Source organism: Saimiri boliviensis, chromosome 1 (genome assembly GCF_048565385.1).
Source record: "Saimiri boliviensis isolate mSaiBol1 chromosome 1, mSaiBol1.pri, whole genome shotgun sequence".
Classification (NCBI taxonomy): domain Eukaryota; kingdom Metazoa; phylum Chordata; class Mammalia; order Primates; family Cebidae; genus Saimiri; species Saimiri boliviensis.
The window spans coordinates 177,160,978-177,182,058 of record NC_133449.1 but is presented as its reverse complement, the minus strand read 5'-3'; the positions used below and the strand labels follow the sequence as shown (position 1 = coordinate 177,182,058).

The 21,081-nt window shown below is 51.4% G+C and overlaps 1 protein-coding gene and 1 long non-coding RNA gene across 6 annotated transcripts in view; one reads left to right on the top strand and one right to left on the bottom strand.

Annotated features, from left to right (window-relative positions):
• LOC141580449 (uncharacterized) overlaps window positions 1-3,736 on the top strand; it is a 50,729-nt gene extending 46,993 nt beyond the window's left edge. For both annotated transcript variants that reach the window (XR_012512637.1, XR_012512636.1), the window contains one exon: window positions 3,519-3,736. This is a non-coding gene — a long non-coding RNA (uncharacterized LOC141580449). The remainder of the gene's footprint in view (window positions 1-3,518) is intronic.
• FSTL4 (follistatin like 4) overlaps window positions 1-21,081 on the bottom strand; it is a 431,619-nt gene that overhangs the window by 80,277 nt on the left and 330,261 nt on the right. The window lies entirely within an intron of this gene.

Below are 21,081 nucleotides of genomic sequence, written 5' to 3'. Positions count from 1 at the left end.
GAGAGGGGGCATGCACGTGCAGGCCTGTGATGTGCATTTAGTTACACCTCGGCTTACAGAGGCCCACAGCTGATTAATATACACGGGCTTGTTCATTTACTCAGCATTATGTTTAATCATTTAATTTTGCAAGAGTTTTTAGATCTTTTAATCATCCTAATATTCTTCTTATTGCAACATATTACTAAGCTGTTAGTTCAATTCAATTAAAAAGTGTCATCCAAAGGTAATTTATTCCATATGCGTCGTTAAGTGGATACCCCAGATATGTCTGCGTTTTAAAGGAATAATAACTCTTCCGATTTTATTAGTCTGTAAATGAGTTCGCTGCATGAGCACTAAGGCAACGTCTCGAGTGGTGAATGTTCATAGGCATTGATGTGGTAACAGATCTGTAACTGTTTCTCTGGATTTTGTACTAAAACTCAGAAGACTAAAACTTGGGCCATCTGTTAGGACTTGTAATTCTCAGGTGACCCCAGAAACTCAGTTTGACTTTCTGATGCTGATAATATTTGTCATAGAACAGCCCTTCCGTTCCCATTCTGGGAACTTCTTGCTGGGATTCCCATCCCCTGCAGGAGCAGGACAGATTGGGCCATCAAGGGCCAGAGTTCAGAAAGGCACGTGCTAGATGGGGGCCAGTGCTGGATGTGGGAGCAGGTTAGTCCCTTGTCACAGCTCTGACCTTCCTGGTTGACTCCTGTGGTATTTCCCATGTTCTCTCCAGAGAAGTGCTGTCCAATGGAATGGCAATGCAAGCCGCACACCTGATTAACATTTCTTGTAGCCATGTAAAAAGAAGAAACAGTTGATAGTAATTTAATACTGTCTAAACCAGGCGTCCCCAAACTTTTTACACAGGGGGCCAGTTCACTGTCCCTCAGACCGTTGGAGGGCCGCCACATACTGTGCTCTTCTCACTGACCGCCAATGAAAGAGGTGCCCCTTCCTGAAGTGCGGTGGGGGGCCGGATAAATGGCCTCAGGGGGCCGTAGTTTGGGAACGCCTGATCTAAACTATTCTTTTGACTATTCTTTTAACATAAAATCAATGTAAGAATTACTTAATGAGCTATTTACCTTCTTTTCCACGGAAGGCTTTGAAATCTAGTGTGTATGTTATACTTACATCTCAATTTGGACTAGCTTAATTTCAGGTGCTCAGCAGCCACACATAGCTAGTGGCTGCCGTGTTGGAGACTCAGCTCTAGAGTCTTCAGTCCTGGGGTCCTGTGTGGCCTGTGGCTGTGGCTTACCTGGGCCTGTGGCTCAGGAGGAGGAGGGAGCTCCTTGGGGTCAGGGTTAACTAGAAATCTTCCTGAAGAAGTTGGAAGCCCTGTTCTTGGAGGTTCTCCCAGGGGGTGCAGAACAATAGAAACTGACTACTGATGACCTCTGAGGCTTGTCTTAACCTGAGGTTGTGGGAACCCAGCAGCCCCAGGCTGGTGGAAAGAAACAGTTGCAAAGATGCTTGTGACCATGTATCCATGTTCACAGGCCTTTGTATAGCTGAAGGGAAACCTACTTCAGGCAGCGGAAGGAGTAACAAACCAACAGGGAGCTCTGCCCAGGCCTTCATATCCACCTCTCACTCCACCATCCTCCCGCCAAGCATGAGTCAGGGCATGCAGGAGGTGCTGACACACAGGGGAGGTCCCTTCTGTGCCTCCAGCAGGAGACTAGCCTGATTACTGAGCTCAGAGAGTCAGCTTTGTCCTTAGCTTGCTGTGTCCCACAGGGAAAGATTTATTCTCCTTGGGGAACAAAGTCTTCCATGATGAAGACACTTGGGATATTAATGCCTGCACTTTGAGGCCCAAGTGTTCATTTTTCTTTGGCAAACTGCTCAACATGGCCAGGGCAGTGGCTGGGGCTGACAGAATTGCTTGCTGAGATGTCCTCTGGGCAGGCAGGGATGTTATTAAATACTTGAATCTGGTGACAGCAGCCAAAGGTGGTTCCCATTTCCTGGAACTTTAAGGAGTTAATCCCATGGACCTGTGTCCTATTTGGGCCAGCAGAGGAGCCTTGAGAAGTCAGGGACAAATAGAGACCTTGCAAAATCTTAATGCCCTTCTCTGCTCTTGCAAAATGCTGTGCTCACCCTCAGAGAAAGGGCAATCTGTTTTGTTTTGTTTTGTGTGTGTGTGTGTTTTTTTTTTTTTTGAGAATAGCAGTAAAAAGGGAAAATTAAATTAGTAACTCTGTATGAGTTTCTCATTCTTTCAAGTGTCTTCAACTTCATAACCTGTTAACTTAAACTCTGGCCACCTATTTAAGAGGTTTCAAGAAGACAGCAGTATTCTGCCTGGCCCCGTTGGAATGTTAGCCTAAGAGACACAGGTCTGAAGCCTAGGGGTCAGTCCTGAGTGAGAGGGCTCTGGTGGGGTGGTGTGCTCAGCCTGCCCACGTGACCCAGCAAGCTAATCCTTCCGTCAACATAGCTGTCCTTGCTCCAAAGGACACACTCAACTCTAAGAATTAGTCAAATACAATTACACACATCAGGTGGCCTCTCCAGCCCCTGTTAAATAATGGGAACATAAAACTCTCTTCAGAGGAAAACATCACAAAGAAACTGCACTTAGTAACGAGGACAAGGTACCAGTAACAGCTGCTAACGGTTATTGGGTGCCAACTGTATACCTGACTCTATGCTGTGCATAGGATCTGCTACATAATTTACAGGGCCTTGTGTAATATAAACATGCAGTTCCCTTTGTTTAAAACATTATAAGAATTTACTGAGCTCAGTGGCTCATGCCTATAATCCCAGCTTTTTGGGAGGCCAAGGTGGGTGGATCACTTGAGGTCAGGAGTTTGAGACCAGCCTGGCCAATATGGTGAAACCCTATATCGACTAAAAATACAGAAAAATTAGCTGGGCTTGGTGGTACATGCTTGTAATCCCAGCTACTTGAGAGGCCGAGGCAGGAGAATCGCTTGAACACAGAAAGTGGAGGTTGCAGTGAGCTGAGATTGTGCCATTGCACTGTAGCCTGGGTGACAGAGCGAGACTGTCTCAAAAAAAAAAAAAAAATTATAAGAATTTCAAGATGTGGCTGGGCATAGTGGCTCATGACTGTTAATCCCAGCAATTTGGGAGGCCAAGGCAGGTGGATCACCTGAGGTCAGGAGTTTGAGACCAGCCTAACATGATGTAACCCTGTCTCTACTAAAAATACAAAAATTAGCCAGGGATGGTGGCATATGCCTATAATCACAGCTACTCAGAAGGCTGAGACAAGAGATGTGCTTGAACCAGGAAGGCAGAGGTTGCAGTGAACTGAGATGGTGCCATTGCACTCCATCTTAAAAAAAGAGTAAAACTCCATCTTAAAAAAAAATGTTCAAGATGTTGACAGCAGAGCATTAAAGCCATGAAAGCAAGCATAGGCCCCTTCTGAGTGTGGACCCCTGTGTGACTGCACATGTCTCAAGCCAGGAGGCTGCATTGCATCAACTGATTTAATTCTCACAACGAAATACATAATGAATACTCTCTCCATTTTACAGATGAGCAAACCAAGGCTTAAAGAGCTAAGGACACTGTGAGAATGAAGGCTTTGAAGTGGTTTGAATGGAGAAAGAAGCAGAGGAAGGCTGAGTCATCACGCAACACACACGGCAAGGTAGCAGAAAACCCCAGAGAACAACAAACAGCAGGCTGCCCCAGAGTCAGCCTCCAGCACTGATTGAGTTTCAGGGAAACAACATCACTTTGACCCATTAAATTAATGTTGTTAATTTGAAGTTTATTGGTTTTGCAGTTTGCGTTTATTTCATTTATAAATTTGTTTTAGCTTTACGACTGTACGAGAGCTCTCCGCGTAAGGAACGTATACCTGGTGTTAAGTTTCTACATATTTAAGTAACATTATACTAAATGTAACTCAAGTCAACAGAGAGCAATCATGTTTCCCCTTTAAGTGGGGTCTGCACATTTCTGAAGGAGGGAAATACATCTCTCGTCCCCCAGGGTGGAAGCCGTAGGGGGTACTCACAACCGTGTCCTCAGCCGGCGGCCATCAGGGCTGTCCTGGCTGGCTTGGGGCAGGCGACGCTGGACCCCAGTGGAGAGGGAGGGCATGCGTAGGTGGCTCCTCTGAGCAGGTGGGTCTGTACAGGCTGGGGATGGCAGGGACCTGGAAGGTCTGTCTGGCCCTGGCCTCCCTCCTGGCTGCTACCCTGTATTGCTTTGCCTTGGCCCAGGGAGCCCTTAGCCTTATGGCAAACTCTTGAAGAGAGTCCCTGGCCCAAAGGCAGGGAGGGACCTGTAGGAACACCCAGGGGCTCAAGGCCATGGGGGAAACAGTTATAACCCCTCAAGACTGTCCTAAGCTGGCCCTGAATGGGTAGCTTGGGGCCAAAGGCCATCCCTCCCCACGCCCCAGCGTGGTTAACTTTCTACTTTTATTACAGGAGCACGTGTAGAACCAGGCATCAATATCTTGTTACTCTGTGCATATTCTCCACCAGCAATTTGATGCCAAGAGGTATATTTCCGACAGAAGTGCATTAACAAAGACTTGAACAAGAGCATTCATGGGAGCATTATTAATCATTTTCCCAAACTAGAAACAACCTGGTACATAAACCCACGTGGCATATTCTTACAGCAGAATACTATTATCGACGAAAAAGAACAAACCCCGGCTATAGACGAAGTGACAATGGGCGAAGCTCACAGACATAGTTTGAAGCGAGCAGCCGGACACACAGAGGTCATTCTCTATGAGTCCACTGATATAAAGTTCAAACATAGGCAAAATTACCCAGTGATATCAGAAAGGCAGGATAATAGACTGGATGTGGTGGCTCACACCTGTAATTGCAGCACTTTGGGAGGCCGAGGTGGGTGGATCACCTGAGGTCATGAGTTCGAAACTAGTCTGGCCAACATGGCGAAACCCTGTCTCTACTAAAAATTAAAAAAAAAAAAAAAAAAAAAAAAAAAAAAAATGGCCGGGCAGGTACCTGTAATCCCGCTACTTGGGAGGCTGAGGCAGAATTGCTTGAACGTGGGAGGCAGTTGCAGTGAGCTGAGATTGCTCCATTGCACTCCAGCCGGGGTGACAGAGCAAGACTCTGTCTCCAAAAAAAAAAAAAAAAAAAGAGAGAGGCGGGATGATAATTGCGTTAGGGAGGAGGACGGGTCTGGGGACTGGGTGCAGGGGGAAGGAGGCCGTCTGAGGTGCGTGGAGCTGTGTTTCTCATCAGCACAGTGGCCACAGAGCAGGCTCATGTCTGCTTCACGGAACTGTGCCCTTTTCCATGAATGTTGTACTCCACTTACAATCTAAAAAATGACTGAAATATTATCACAGAAAACATAGGGCTATATAGTAAATAAAGCCTTTACAGAGGAAAGAATGTGTTGCTATTTCCCATCAGCTCCCATCTATCTGCCCCTGGGCAAGTCCTGGGAGCATCCTGCAGGAAGGCTGGGGCCCTCCTAGGCCTGACTCACCCCTTGGGGTGGCCCCTGATGCTCTGGATAAAGCAGCCTCATGAGTGGGGCTGATTCTGGGGGATCCTGGGACCCTGGGCTTTCTTTTCCACTGGGATGATTTAGGAAGAAGCCCTCTTTTGAACTGTTATTGGGGGTTCATGCAAGGGATACTTTGTGCTGATGTGAAGCAAAAGATAAAGAACAGCCAGTCCAGGGTAGGTGGGGGCCCCATAGCGAAGATGCCTTGCAACAAGAGATTTCATCACCCTCTGCCCATTCCTGTGACCAGAGCTGTGTGCTCCTCTGAGCTCAGCTCAGTCCCATGGCCTGGAACATGTGGCCCTCATCACAACTGCAGGAGGGTGAGCCTAATTTACAGGTGAAAACTAACCCCAGGGACCTTAAGAGATTTGCACGGGTACCCCCAGGATCACCCCCAGTACATCAGAGGTGACTGGTCTCATGGCCTGTACAAAGTGCTGCTAGGCTGACACAGTGACGTGCAGAAGCAGAGAGGTTCCACGACTGCCTGCAAGTTTATAGGAGGGCCAGGTGTCCTGTCCAGAGGCCCACCTCCCTAGAGCTCTGAGGTCCCATGTGGCATGCGTGTTTGGGGCAAAGGGGTCTTGTGAAGCCCTGTGTGACCTGCTCAGCTCCTCAGGTCCTCTGCCACACCATGGTTGCAGACTTGGCTCATGTTCCCACATCCTACTTGTCCTCAGCCACATGGAGAGCCCTTCCATTTTCAGGAGTCCCAGCCCCCAGCAGGGCTCTGTCTGTGCTAGAAGTCTCTTTCCCGTGTTCTGTCAGGGCTGATACCAGCTGATGCTTCCTGCTCTGTCAGGAGGTGGGTATGTCTTAGTGATGACTTTTCCCTGCAACACAGTCTAAGGAAGCTGAGACTTGGTCTCCTGCCTGTCCTAGAAGGCCGTACCAGCTGAGGTGGCATCAGCAAACCTCCTTGAGAGGTGCAAGGAAGACCTCAGTGGAACACTGGACACTAGGAGCTGAGCTCAGATGGACCCGTCCCTCCCTAGAGAGGGTTCCAACAGGTCTGCAGGCCATTCCCACCCAGAAAACACCAGCCACTTCCTCAAAGCTAGGCAGCGGCCTTTCTTGCTCTAGACCTGGGTAGGCAGGCATGAGCCCTTCCAGACAATTTCATCCCCTGCTCCTCCCACCAATAAATCAACTCACGCCCAGGTGGCAAGGCAGCCTGAGGTATACAGGGTAGTATCAGCCTTCCTGGGCCTGAGTGGCTGAAGATGTAGCTGCACATTTGTTTTGCCTGCCCTGCACTGGGAGGCCCCAGCCCCTTGCCAGCCCTGGCCAGTGGGCTTATACTATGTGGCTGTAACTCAAGTGCTACTGTGAAGCTTGGGGTTCATGCAAAAGAATGTCAGTTTCTATAGAGAAGTTCTTTGGAACTGACTGTGTGTTTTCTGTACTTCTGGTACCCTAGACTAGGGGTTCCTAACCTCTAGGCTATGGATGGTCCATGGCCTGTTAGGAACTGGGCCATATAGCAGGAGGGGAGTGGCAGGCAACTGACTGAGCTTCACCTCCTGTCAGAAGATCAGCAGCAGCATTAGATTCTCTCCTTTATTTATTTATTTATTTATTTTTTTTGAGATGGAGTTTTTGCTTTTGTTACCCAGGCTGGAGTGCAATGGCGCGATCTCGGCTCACCGCAACCTCCGCCTCCTGGGTTCAGGCAATTCTCCTGCCTCAGCCTCCTGAGTAGCTGGGATTACAGGCACGCGCCACCATGCCCAGCTGATTTTTTGTATTTTTAGTAGAGACGGGGTTTCACTATGTTGACCAGGCTGGTCTCGATCTCTTGACCTCATGATCCACCCGCCTCGGCCTCCCAAAGTGCTGGGATTACAGGCTTGAGCCACCGCGCCCGGCAGCATTAGATTCTCAAAGGAGCACAAACCCTGTAGTGAACGGTGCATGTGGAGGATTTAGGTTAAGCGCTTCTTATGAGAATGTAATGCCGGATGATCTGAGGTGGAACAGTTTCGTCCCGAGATCATCCCCATTCCCCACCACTCCCAGTCTGTGGAAAAGTAGTCTTCCAGGAAACCAGTCCCTGGTGCCAAAAATGTTGGGGACTGCTGTCTTAGACTGTTGCCAACAGGTGGGACCCAGAAGCCCGGCAAGGAGATGCAGGCTGAGCCTGGCCTGGCCATGTGCACACATCTCTTAGGATGGTCCAAGGGGAATGTGAACATGGGGAGAGTGGAGGCCAGAGGATCGGCGTGCTCAGGTGGGGTGGAGTGGCCACGGGGCTAGCGAGGGCCTACGAGACCTGAGTCAGGGTGTGAGGCAGAGTCACGTGGCAGGGGCATCCTCCTTGGGGCCTATGGTGAGTTGAGTAGTGTCCCCAACCCCTCACCAAATTAATATCTATTAGAACCTCAGAATGTGACCTGATTGGAAAATAGGATCTTTGCAGATATAATTACTTAAGGATCTTGAGATGAAATCATCCTGGATTTACTGTGGGCCTGAATCTGGTTACTCGAGTCCCTATGAGACGAGAAGGCATGGGGGACAAAGAAGGAGGCCTGTGAAGATGGAGGCAGACACCGGAGTTACGTGGCTACAAGCTGAGGAATAAATACCAGGAGACACCAGAAGTGGGAGAGGCAAGGGAGCCTTTGAAGGGAGTGTGGTCCTGCCAGCACCTGGATTTCCCACTTCTGGCCTCCTGGCTGGTGAGAGCACATGTTCAAAGCCACAGTGTGATCATTTCTCACATCAGCTCATGGAAGGCCCTTTATTGCATTCAGGGGGAAAATCAAGCTCCAGCGCCCTCTAGGCCTGAATGTGGCCACCCGCTCTGAGCCCTGGCCAATCATTTCAGTGCCAACAGCAGCCACATTACATACACGTGAGTTCAGACGGCAAGTGACAGGTGGGCATGGAGAGGGGGTGAAGAGTGAGACCTTGAACTGGCAGGTTGCAGGCTCAGTTGGCCTGCTCAGACCGGCTGTGGTTATCACAGACCTTGCCACCTCAGAGCCCAGGCATAAATATTTGTGAGCTTAGTTATTCCCAGTCGAGACTAAAGCCGTCTGGGACGTGGACTGGGCCAGCGGTGTGCAGATGAGGCATAAAAGTCATTCCCCGCTGCTCTGAAAACTGCTCTCAAAATGTGGCAGCACCAAGTCTGCGCCCCCAAAGCAGGTCTCCAAGATACTGCCCACCAGCTGGGAGGCTCCCCTCAGTTACCTGGTCTTGCTCCTGGTGTTTTGCCAGGGCTTAGCTCAGAGCTTGGCACCACCCGTCCTCCAAAACCAAGCCCCACTCAAAGCCACAGGGTAGCCACTGCACACAGAGTTAAGACCACCCTCCTTCTCTTGTGATGGCCTCCCCTACAGCTTCCCTGGCCCACCACGCTCCCGCCACACTGCTGCCTCCAGCCCCTGACTACAGCAAGCTCCTCCCTGTCTCCAGGGCTCCTGAGTATCTGGATAGTTCCTCTCACCTCCCTGTCTCGCCCTTTACATTAATCCTCAGACAGGCGCCCTGCCCATAACTACTCTAACTAGAGTAGATAGAGCAGATCGCCACTGTTTTCCTGTCTCTTTCTCCCCAGAACTGTTAAGTTCTCCAAGGGCAGGAGCCACATCTGACTTTGCTCACCACCAAATGCCAGCAGCCTGCCCAGTGCCCCACACATGGAACGTGCTGGGTAAATACTTGGTGGGTGAGCAGTGAGCCTGCACACTGGTCCCTGTGTCTGGGACACCCCCTGGAATGCTCTCAATGAGAAGTCACTTGTGTCCGACCTCCTTGGAGCCCTGAGCCAGCTGCTTCTCTCCTTTAGCTCAGGTGCTGAGCCTGGTGTTGGTGATCTACATTCACGGCCTTGAAGGACACTTGAAGGTCTTAGGTCCAGACACCCCAGAAGGCCCCTGCTGACTGTTGCCTGGAACCCTTTTTCTCGGAAAATATCTCTGAAATAGGTTGGACTTAGGGGGCAAATAATTTACAGTAATAAAATCTGACATTCCCTTAGCACCCTGCCTTGCACTCTGCTAAGCCCTTTACACACATTTTCTCCTCGAAACCTCAGAACAACCTTTCTGTACAATTACTTCCATTGTACAGATGAGAAAACTGAGGCTCAGAGAGGTAAATCTGCCCAGCTCTGCAGGATTCTCAAGCTGAGCTTCACAAATGGTGCTGCAGTCCTGGGCCAGGACTCTTTTATGATTTGGGCTGAATAGCTGGAACCAGAGGACAAAAGTGCAAGGCTGTGACGGGGCATGGCGATGGAAAGGAAGGGGCCGGGGAGTGGGTTTCTTTTCTCCTGAGCTACCAGTTGAGGGTCTGCACTGGTAAGGCCCCCTGTTCTGGACCAGAGCAGTCCCAGACCCCAGGGCATGAAGAAGGGATGAGGATTTTGGAGGATTTGGCTTTTTCAGGGCATGGGGGTTCCTCTCAAAGGAGCAGGTCATGGGGTTTGGGTCAGGACTTCTGGGGTGAGTGATGGCTGGGATTTCACTATACGAGTTATGAGTCGTTGACAAACCTGGGTCTGAAATCCTAGGTTCTAGGCTCCCAGACTAGAGACTAGGCCAGAGCTTGGCCTATCAAGTGTGTGGAACTGGCCGGGAACCTGAACACCTATGTTTTCCCCGAAGCATGAATTCATAGAGCACCCATGACGTGCCAAGCCCCATGCAGGCTCTTGGGAATGGTGGATGAGTGAGTCCGGGGGAGGGAGATGAGAAGAGACATGGGAAATGCTGGGTGGGCATCTGCAGCAGCCTCAGGGCCTCTCTGAGCGGGGGAGACTTGAACTGAGTCTTAAAGGAGTCTGCCGAGAGGATGGGAAGGGTAGGGCCTGGGGAGGGGCTTCCAAGCAGAGGAAACAGTATGTGCCCTTCTGTGGGCACAGATGAACAGGGCCAGGAGCACCAAGCCATGTGCTCAGGGGGTGGTAGAAATTCCTGAAATGCTGGGACCCCGGAGGAATCTTCCTAGTAGATCCTCGCATGTTCTGGGGTAGGAAATCTGTGGTCATTTAGGGGAGAAGCCACCAGTTCTAGCTTCCTGCCAGCTCGCAGTTGCATTGTTGAGTTCCAATTAATATTCACGGAATAATTGAAATATGTAATTGGAAAACTCAAAATGCATTTTAATCCCATTAGCAGCAGGATCATTTTCTCCCCATATGATTCTTGTTGGGGGAAGGCTGGAGGTGCAGCAGTGGCTCCTGTTGGTGGGAGCAGAGGCCTCTGTTCTGGGAGTCACAGCCATTCTGTCCTCACGCCCGGGGGCTGGGACTGCTCTGGTGTCCCCTGAACAGAGACCTGAGTTTCTTTGCCTGTCAGTGCAGCCTGCTGACTCCATCTGGCCAGTGGGAACCCTCGTCTGTGCTCAGCCCCATTGAACCAGGGGTTTGTCACCCTTGCCCTAGTTGTGTGAGTCCCTGAACCACTGCTCTGAAAGGGTCGGCACTGACCTTGTTACCACAAAGAGCGGAAGTCCCTTTCCCAGGATAATTTTCTCCAAACAATACTGAAGTCTTGCAATGCTCATCTGATAACTGTCTCTTTCCTAAGAGATAGCCGGTAATACTGGTCAAGTTCTGAGAAATGATTTGGGATCAAAGGGGCATGGAATGTCTGTTAGCACAAGGTTGGGGCCCTGGGCTGGAGGAGATGCCCCGCCTCAAAGTAAACGTGCCATTGTTTTCTCGCCGGCCACACGGGAAGCCTGCCACTCAGCTCTGAGAGCCGCTCGTCGGCAACAGAGATTTTCAAGAGTGGTGGTAGAGGGTGAACCGTTTGCATCCTGATTCCCCAGCGGGGAATCCACTCTCACGATCCAATCACCTCCCACCAGGTCCCTCCCCCAACACTGGGAATTATAGTTCAACATGAGATTCGGGTGGGGACGCAGAGCCAAACCATATCAGGCAAAGACCAGGAGACACATGGAGAAGGCAAGGTGTTATCTGCACAGATGTGGGAGGGGGCTGCCCAGCACCAGCCCTTCTCCCATGCCAATCCAGCCCCACCCTCGGAGAGACCATCTGCATATGTGGAACTCCAAGCATATCGTGAGCAATTCTCACAAGTCCATCATGAAACCATTATGAACCCCCAGGTCAGACCGCTGCTAATCAACATGTTGCTTCTTCTAATTGGAGTGAGTCAAGTCACTAAAAACACTAGCCTTCAATTGTTGGAGTGAGACATTTCTTCCTGATCCTGACAGATGTCCCTCAGGGCAGAAGTGGAACTGGAGGGAGGGGAAGGGTGTGGGCAGAGGACAGCAGTAGTTCCGCTGCTGAGGCCCGGCTGATGTGAGCAGTATCTGCTTGGCAGTCTCCTCCTTCTACATCCTTGCCATCATCTGCTTCCCCTTCCCACCCAACCTGTGCAGACACAGCTCGTCCTGGCGTGTGCTGCTCTGGAACCACTCCTTGGACTCTGCCTTGGGCACTCGCTGTTTTCTTAAGTCTTTGGGCAACCCTCTTGGGGAAGATTCAGGCATCCAAGACTTGAATTAACCCCACTGGCCCATCTTCTTGGCATTCTCTGCTTTGAAATGGTTCTAAACTGTCTCAAGTCGGAGAGGATGCTCAGCATTAGATGCTGGAGGATATCTGACACAGTCCTTGCCTTCCTTAACATATTAGTTTGGAGGGAATTCTGGGATGGGGTGGGGGAGTAAATAGACCCATGGGAAGAGACCCGAGTAGGGTGTCAGGGTGCTGTGAAAGGGCTGTCTAGGACACAAGACCTAATGAGCAGGCGGAGGTGCTCAGACTTGGTGAGGTGGGAAACAGGGAGCCAGAGAAGGCTCTGGAGTAAGTGGGCACAAGATGACAGCTGATGCTCTGGAAGCCCCACTGGGTGGCCCTGAGAGTAGTCAGAACATGGCATTGAGTCAGCATGGACACCCTGGGTGTTGCCTCTTCTATGCCTGGCCAGTTCATGAGGGGACAGGGAGATCTGCACAAAGTTCATTTGCCCTCTGATAATAAATGGCAGGGCGCTGTTTGAAAGAAGAGTGAGAAGGCAAGACATATTTGTAAACAATGAGAATAGAAGAGCGAAGACAAATGGAAATCTTGATGGAAGTGGCACTGCTAAAACCCTGTAATAGGAAATATTTCAGCTTTGACTAGTGTCCTGGCAGAATGAGGGGGACGCATACAGCTCAAGTGAGGTACAGTCAGGTGCCAGCCTGGCTGGGACCCCAGCCTTCCCCTGAAGCCTGCCTCTGGTACCAATGGTTCTCTCTGACTTGGGCAGGAAAGGTCCCCACTCCCTTGGCCTTAAAATATCACCCTCAGAACTGCCATGCAGTAGGATCTGAATTCTTACATTTTCCTCTTAACAGTTCCAAAGGAGTGATTTCCCAGTTTCCTCCAAGGCCAAGTGCATGTCCTGCTACCACAAGGAGCCTCCCTCACCATCTCATGTAATCTTCCTCCTCCAGCTGCGGAGACAGTCACACAAAGCTCCCTGGTGAGTCAGAGTCTCTTAGGATCATTCAGACTATGAGGGCGGATGGCCCCTTCGCTGCCCTGGCTGCACTCAGCTCAGCACTGCCTGGCTCAGTTTGGTGATTCACTTCCGTAAACCTCAGGATGGGCCCGCAGGCTAGGCCATGTCCAGGCACAGACTGTGTCAAGACTGGTCCACTGGGCTCTCAGCACTCTCAGGGTTGACCACGAGCCCCGAGCACGAAGTCCTGGGAGGGGAACTGGATCGGTCCCCCAGCAGCCAGGGCACCCATAACTCAGCTCTGCGCCAAGCCCTGTCCTGGGTGCCTGAGCACAGCATATTCCCACCTGCCGTGTGTCCATTGGCACTTGCAATCTACATGTGTGTGTGACATGGTCATGACACAAGGCTGACCTCTAAGCATCCCTGGGTGTGTTGTTATGCAGTGCTTAGGAGCCTGGGTTCTAATCCCAACTCCACCATTTACTGAGTATGCAGCCTTGAGCAAATTTCTTAATCTCCCTGGACCTGTTTTCTCTTGTATAAAATGGGACACAGAATCTGCCTCATAGACTTTTAGAGAGGATTAAATATGTGCAAAGTATTTAGCATGTATGAGGCACGTGGTTAACACTGTTAGGTATTAACAGAGAGGAACAATGGGCCGTAGCGCTTTGGAAGCCCTACCCAGATCTCCACATTCAGGCATGTGAAAACACTTGTAATGAGGCCCAACTTCTTCTGAAGATATCTTGTTTCTGTGGAGCACGTTTCTGATGTACCTTCACCTGCTACAAGTTAATTGCCTCTTTAGTCTTGACAAAAACCTTTCTTCTTATCCACAAGCTGTGGTTCAAAGGGCTTAAAAAAATCTACTCATGAGCCGCATGGCTCTGTGGAGCCCGGGGATGTTGCCTCAGCTGGAGGCCACGTCATCACACTGGGGACCCTCCACTGTGCATCGGAAGAAAAGTAGACCACAGGGGACTTAGGGAGGGCTTTTTGGAGGAGGTGGCATCTGAGCTGGTCCCCAGTAGACTGCAAGGATCCTAAAAAGCCGATGAGCCTTCTTTCCTGCTTTTCGGAAATAGTTTTGGTCCTCTCTGTTTTTACTCAAAGTGTCTGTGAGCGTCTGGAAGTTTTAAGACACACTGATCACCTCAATGCTGCTCTCAGACCACATCTCTCCATGGGGCCTGAATGGAGCATTTTCAATCCCATAAAAAGGAAACCTAATTTGAGAATTAGGTTGTAAATATCATTCGATCTCTCTCACTTAAAAACAACCCCTTGGCTCTGGGCAGCCTCTGCATTGCCTGGTCGCATTTCCCATCTTTATGTTCACAAGGCCAAATACCAGTGCTTTTCAGGCAGAAATCCTCAGCTTTCAGTGTGTTAAAGCTTTGTCCGTGACTATTCTACCGAGGAGGTGAGCACTGCTGCTGGGAGTCTGTGAATGACAGCTGCATGCACATCTGTTCAATTGGCAGTGGCTCAGGATGCTACCTGGGTGCTGGCCTATGATGGAGGCTGCAGTTGGGTCATTTCATTTCTTAAGACACAGACAGGCTGGGTGCAGTGGCTTATGCCTGTAATCCCAGCACTTTGGGAGGCTGAGACGGGTGGATCATGAGGTCAGGAGTTCAAGACCAGCCTGGCCAAGATGGTGAAACCCCACCTCTACTAAAAATACAAAGATTAGCTGGGCATGGTGGCATGTGCCTGTAATCCCAGCACTTTGGGAGGCTGAGACGGGTGGATCATGAGGTCAGGAGTTCAAGACCAGCCTGGCCAAGATGGTGAAACCCCACCTCTACTAAAAATACAAAGATTAGCTGGGCATGGTGGCATGCGCCTGTAATCCCAGCTACTTAGGAGGCTGAGGCAGAGAACTGCTTAAACCCAGGAGGCGGAGGTTGCAGGGAGCTGAGATCGCGCCATTGCACTCCAGCCTGGGTGACAGAGCGAGACTCCGTCTCAAAGAAAAAAAAAAAGATGCAGACATGGGCATCCCAGCTCAGCCCTGGGTTGCTTCTCCCCTGTCCAGAGCTGTGTGTGGCTGTTCTTGGCCTCACATTTGAGGCCTCTATACTCTGACTGACCTCACACTGTGGTCCCCACTGCCCCCTGCTGCCTGCACTCTGCTCTGGGATGGCAGCAGTGCCATTTCCTGACTGTATTCTGTGTCCTCCAGCCTCAACGTCATTGCTCCCACTGTTCTTCCTGCCCTTTACTCCAATCACACGCATCCTTCTGGATGCCATTCCAATGCCAAACGCCACCTCCTCCAAGGAGCCTGCCTTCCATGACTGCCACAGCACAAGCACTCTGCAGCTCTTCCTCATACCACAGCCCCAGTCTCCTGTCTCGGGAAAGCAGAGAAGGGCAGTGGAAAGGCTGTTTGTTTTGGTCTTGGACTTGCCTGGACTTAATCCTAGCTGTGCTAATGCCTGACCTCAGTTATCTCATCTGTAAATTGGGGTTAATAATAGTACCTGTTTGAGGACTGAACTACATACAATAGAAATGATTTAACATAGTGCCTGGCACACAGTAATGCCTCAGAAAAGGACAGTTATTATTTTAAAAAATGATGAATTTATTTTGAGTATTCCAGCCCCACCTCTTACTAACTACGTAGCCCTGAGAGGGAGTGACTTAACCTCTCTGTGGTCACAGCTTTGTGGACTCTGCAGGCCTTAGATGAGAGTTTTGGAGACGGGTTGCAGGGGCTCTGTAATATAGGCCCCTCTGTTCTGGGGGTCCCCCATAGTGGGCCAGGGAGCCTCGGGTGCCCTCAGCAGCACAGCCAGGGAGAGGCTGCTGCCTGCCCCCCAGGCCTGTCTGGGTCTGCCCAGGCCCCAGTCCCAGCCCACTCGCTGTATTGAACTATTTGGAGCGAGGTTGCTCCTCATCTGGAAACAGCATCGTATTTAAAATCCGTAAGACCAAACACAGACCCTGCCCAGCCACAAGGGGTCCAAATCCTGTCACAGTCACAGTGCTCAGAGTCCCCAAAAAGAAACTCATCAGGATGAAGCACCAAGCTTTTCATGAGCCTCTGCCTGAGCCCCTTGGCCCTGGATGCTGGGCCTGCTTAGGGAGAGCCTTTGTGTCTTGGAAAGTGGAGGTGGACCCAAGGCCCCCAGGTATCTGTGAAAAGGGCTCTGGCCTCACTCAACTGACCTATGCAAGTGGCAGCCTCTGCCAGGACAGCTGGACAGCGCTGGAGGGAGCATCTGGGGACTAAGGGTCACTCCATCTTTCTGGGTCTCATGTCCACCTTGATAATTGTTCCTCGGTTAGAGGAATAGCTGCCTACTCTCTCTCTACAAAGACCACAGTGAGGGTCTGTGAGAGGCTCTTTCCATACCCTAGAGGTGGTGCTGTGCCATCCTCCCGTCTCTGCAGCCTGGGCTTGGGAAGCACAGCCTGGTCTGTAGGAGGCTCTTGGGCAAGGGAGTTCCACAGTGTTTCCCCTCTTTGATGCAGCATTTCTCAGGAGCAAGGTCAGCTCCCAGCCACCGTTGGGAACTGGGATAACAGTGGGAACCATGGGGGCTGTGAGGTCTGGAGCCTCAAGGTAAAGCAGGGTAGAGTTGAAAAGGAGGTCACAACTCCAGCTCCAACTGCCCCACCAGTGATCTGTCTACCTTTAGCAGATACTTAACCCTGAATGAATTATATTCTTGAATCCCCACTCCTAATCCTTCCTCTGAGCCTTTCTCTCACCTTGAAATAGAGTCCTTTCCTTCTCTGTCTGTCCAAATCTACCCCATCTTCATTCTTCAAGGTCTAGCCTAACCCATCTTCTTCCAGGAAGCCCTCCTGGCTGTCCAGATGGTTCCACAGCACCTATCATCTTAACCCCCTTGTTCAGCACTTGATATTTACATACCTCCTCCTTGCTTGGGAGCCCCACTTCCCTACATGGGTCTGGAGCTCCAGAGAGCAGGGCCTGGGCTACCACTTTCTCCCGCTCCTGAATGAATGACAGCACATGCCTCCCTTGCCCAGGATCCATGCTGAAGGAAAAGGCTTCCAAGACTGCTTTTCAGAGCCCAGGAAAGGGTGAGACCCCAGAGCAGAGGAGCAGCTGTCCTGCTGTTGTGGGCACCTGTCTTCCAGCTTGCCCGACTCAGGATTAGTCCTGTAGCCTGTCCTGGCACAGATGTAGCCAGAAGCCTGACATTCTGCCTCCAGAGCTGTCCAAAGACCAGCGCCAAGCCCTTGACTGGTAACACAACCTGACGGTGCCATGTCCCAGTGATGGGTTGGGGGATGTATTTCATCTGGCTCAGCCAGGCACAGAGTTGTTTATTTCAACTCTCTTTGGCTGTCAGTTCACTTGAGGAGAAACAGAAATGGGGCAATGACTTCTGAAACAAAAAGAATCTTGTCTCAATTGCATTTATATTCAAATGTGCAAGAGGAATTCCAGGGCCTTTCTGAGAATATGCCGGAGTGGGCCCGTGTGCAAAGCAGGTGCTGATGGCGTTCCACCCCTGAGAGAGCTGCCAAGATCAAGAATTCGGCTTCGGAACAAAGCTTCAGCAGTCAATCTGTTAGGCAGCTGCACAGGCGAGCAGTGGCAGGAACCCTGTCCTGGCCGGGTGTGGCCCCTGGCAAAGGCAGCCTGGTGATTCATTATTGTACCTCGCTGCCCAGGACTGTGAGGAGGACAGTGAATAAACAAGAGGGAATTTTATCTGCCCGTGATGGGCAGGAGAGATGTGAAACTGTTTGCTGTTCTAAGTGAACAGAATGTTTGGAGCTGCATCAATCAGAGGGCACCTGCAATGCCTGCAGCTCTGCTGACCCCCTCTGCCACCAGCACTGGGTGAATGAGGAAAATGGAGCTGGGGGCAGAGCTCCTGTGAGGGCCATCGGGGAGTCCTTGAGCCTCCGCGGCATGGAGACAAGACAAAGCTTCCAGCCTGGGTCTTTCCTCTGTCTGGGATCCCTGCTTCCCTGCAGGCCAGCAGCCTTGGGGGAGGGTCCCACATGGACAACTGGGGCCCCAGGGAGCTGTACTTTCTGCTGGGTCTGTGCCTTGTGACATGGCTATCTGAAGCCCCTGAATTTTAGCTTCAGGTATTATGCCTAGGCTGTGTGGTCTCCCAGGATAAGAAAGCAGGAACCACAGGGGCCACAGCAGAGGTCTCCAACACAGCCCCCCCGGAGCCTTCTTGGATGGCTCTAAGCACTGCCCTCAGCTCAGTGACGGACAGGCTGGCAGACAGGAGCCCATGGCTCCAGGACACCTGCCCTTGACCTGCAGTCCATTGCCTGCAACTGGTAAGTCCATCTGTGGACTGCTTCCCTTCAACATAGCCCTCTGTGGGACCCCACTGCAATGCCAGTGCGGCTGAGTGCTGGCCAGCCTGGCAGGGAGGGGACGGAGCCCAGCAAGCCCGCAATGCTGGGCTTCCTACTCGTGCCGTATCTCCCAGTCCCACAATCTCCCCAGAGCCTTGGTCTATGCCTCCCCATGTGCAGCTTCTCAAAGACTCAACCACCCACTTGGAAGCACTTAAAAGAAGTACAATGGGAAGGGGAAAAGACGTTGGTGACAGGAGACACGGGAGGGGAGGTGGGCTTGGGGGAAGGGCGGCAGTTTAGTCACACTGTGTGGTGCCCCTAAGTAATGACCAAGGGGACCTTACGGACCGCCGAAGGCCTGGTGCTGGAAACTTCATGCCTGGAGGCTTGGGTGGGACAAGACCCTCCCCAGGGCAGTATAAATCGAGGGGAGCAGCATACCTGAGTGTCTCAGGCCCTCTACCTGTTTTGTAAATCAAGTTTTATGAAACACAGACACACTGGTTGGTTTACATCGTATCTACAGCTGCCTCACGTTACAATATCAGAGTTCAGCAGCCGTGACAGAGAATGCGTGGCTTACAAGGCCTAAGCTGCCTACATCCTGGCCCTCTGCAGAGAAGGTGTGAGGGGCTGGCAGGGGGAAGGAGCTCACTTACAGCGAAGATGGAGAAGAGGTGGCCAAAGAGATGGAGAGCAGATAAGCGTCTCAAGGAGAGAGGTCCAGAGGGCCCGATCTGTAGTCCGACTGGATAAAGATGGGAGAGTCCTCTGGTTATGCCAACCTCAGGGCAAGAGTGACCTGCTGCAGGTCTGGGCTCCTGTACAGGTGTGGGGAGGAGGGGAGGGTGTGGACAGGGCACCGAGGGAAGCCAGGGGTCAGGATTAAGACCGTGGAGTTGATGAGAAGAACCAGCACTTCTGAAGACAACTGGCTGGTTCGGCAGAAGGGGAGGGAGAGACTGCAGGCCGTAGGGTGTGTGACAATCAGCAAGCCCTTCGATTTCAGACCTAAGCTTCGAGCATTTCTCTAAAATATTGGAAGCTGCTTTCCTACCTTGGTTATAGCTAACTATTTCCAACAGCTTCCCAGACTCACCCTGCCAGGTCTCGGTCCTCCATCCAGGCCCATGAAGATGGGCACCAGCAGATGGAATAGCACAGAGAGAGGGGAGAGGCAGACTCAGGGCAGAGCCTTGGGGCCATGCTGCCCTGGTACTGCCCGTGCCTGGTCAACTCGCCAACAGTTCTTTCTCCATCTCTGACCTCTTTTCCACACCAGAATGCAGAAAACAAGTCCACCCTGCCATGCAGCCTTCTCTGACCTGTGGCTCCCAACCCTTCCTCCTGGGGCTGCACTGGCCCCTGGGTTCTCTGTGTGGCCCGAGAGCTCAGACCACCAGGCTTGCCTGGAAGGGGCCAAGGGGTGTGGATCATGCCCTTTCCTCCAGGGCCCAGTCCTCCTGCCACTATCGCACACAGCTTGAGCCCAGTGGCCACGCCAGGAGGGGTTGAGTCAGCCCACTGGCCTCCTGAGGTGTGCCATCACGACTCATCACAATGGTGCCACAGCCAGGCCTGAAGCCCGTCTGTGAATCAAAAAAAAAAAAAAAGTGTGAAGTAGCAAACTCATCACTTGAGACTCTCACGCTTCCCGAGATGAGATGACTCCCATTAACAAAACACCTTCATTTTCAGAAAATCCATGTTCACAGCTTGCTCTGCAGAGCCTGCCCCCACGCATTATGATTTATATTTTATTACAAGGTGAAAAGAGACCCAAAAAAAAAAAAAATCCTCACAAGGAGGGGAAAGCCCACTGACTCTTTCGAGCAACTCCTGGGGCATCTGATTTAAAGGGACATTGTCATCTTTAATGTTTTCATCCCGAGGAATTAGAAAGCGCCACCACAATAATTTAGAAGCTCCTGATTTAAGGGGCAGCCTTCGTGGTCTAGCTTCACTGTATTTCCCTTTTTATGATTCCAGAGAGTATTTTCTGAGAGATAATAATGTTGGGTGATATTTCTCCTTTGTCATGTGGAGGCCTGAGAAAAAAATGAAAATAGCTCCTTTCTTCTCCCCTCTGAGGCCAGGCTGTGCACTGCAGAGGACCGTTACCATCACCTCCCGCCACTCCATCGCCACGAGGCCTGACCCTGCCTTCCGGCGCCCCCAGCGCTGAGGCGGTGAGGCAGGCGGCCATCTTGGCTCTGTGGGAAACCCTCAGAATGGTCTGTACTGTTTAGCGCCTTCGCTCTCCGGACCGCCCCAGGCAAGAACCACAAGAACCTCCCAGAGTCATTTTTTTTTTTGGTGCCCTTTTCTGTTCCCACTTCTGCATGTGTGTTCAGGTCTCCTGCTGTCTCCTGAGTTTCCCACCCCTGGCTCTTCCCTGGGGGTGTCTGCAGCTCAGTCCTCCTCAAACTGACTTTGCCCACACCCTCCATGCTTCCCTGGCTTCCCTGGCACGCCCAAACTCTGTGGCCTGCATGTCTGTGGCAGAGAAGGCTCTGTGTTCACCTCCACCTGCATCCATTCCCTCTTGTGGACACAGCCGGACTACATTTCCCAGCTCTTCCTGCAGTCGAGGGAGCCACAGGCCTGAGTTCTGGCCAGGAGAATGTGTCAGGAAGGATGGGTGCAAGGGCTTGGCTGGGCTCCAAAAGACCTCCTGCAAGCCCCTCTACTCTATCCCTCTGTAGACCGGCCAGATGCAGCATCCAGTAAAGGAATCTGAGGCCCCGGGAGATGGCAGAAGCACAAACTGAGGATGCCCGAGTCCCCATGTCATGGTGTGCACAGAAACTGAACACCAGCATTGAGC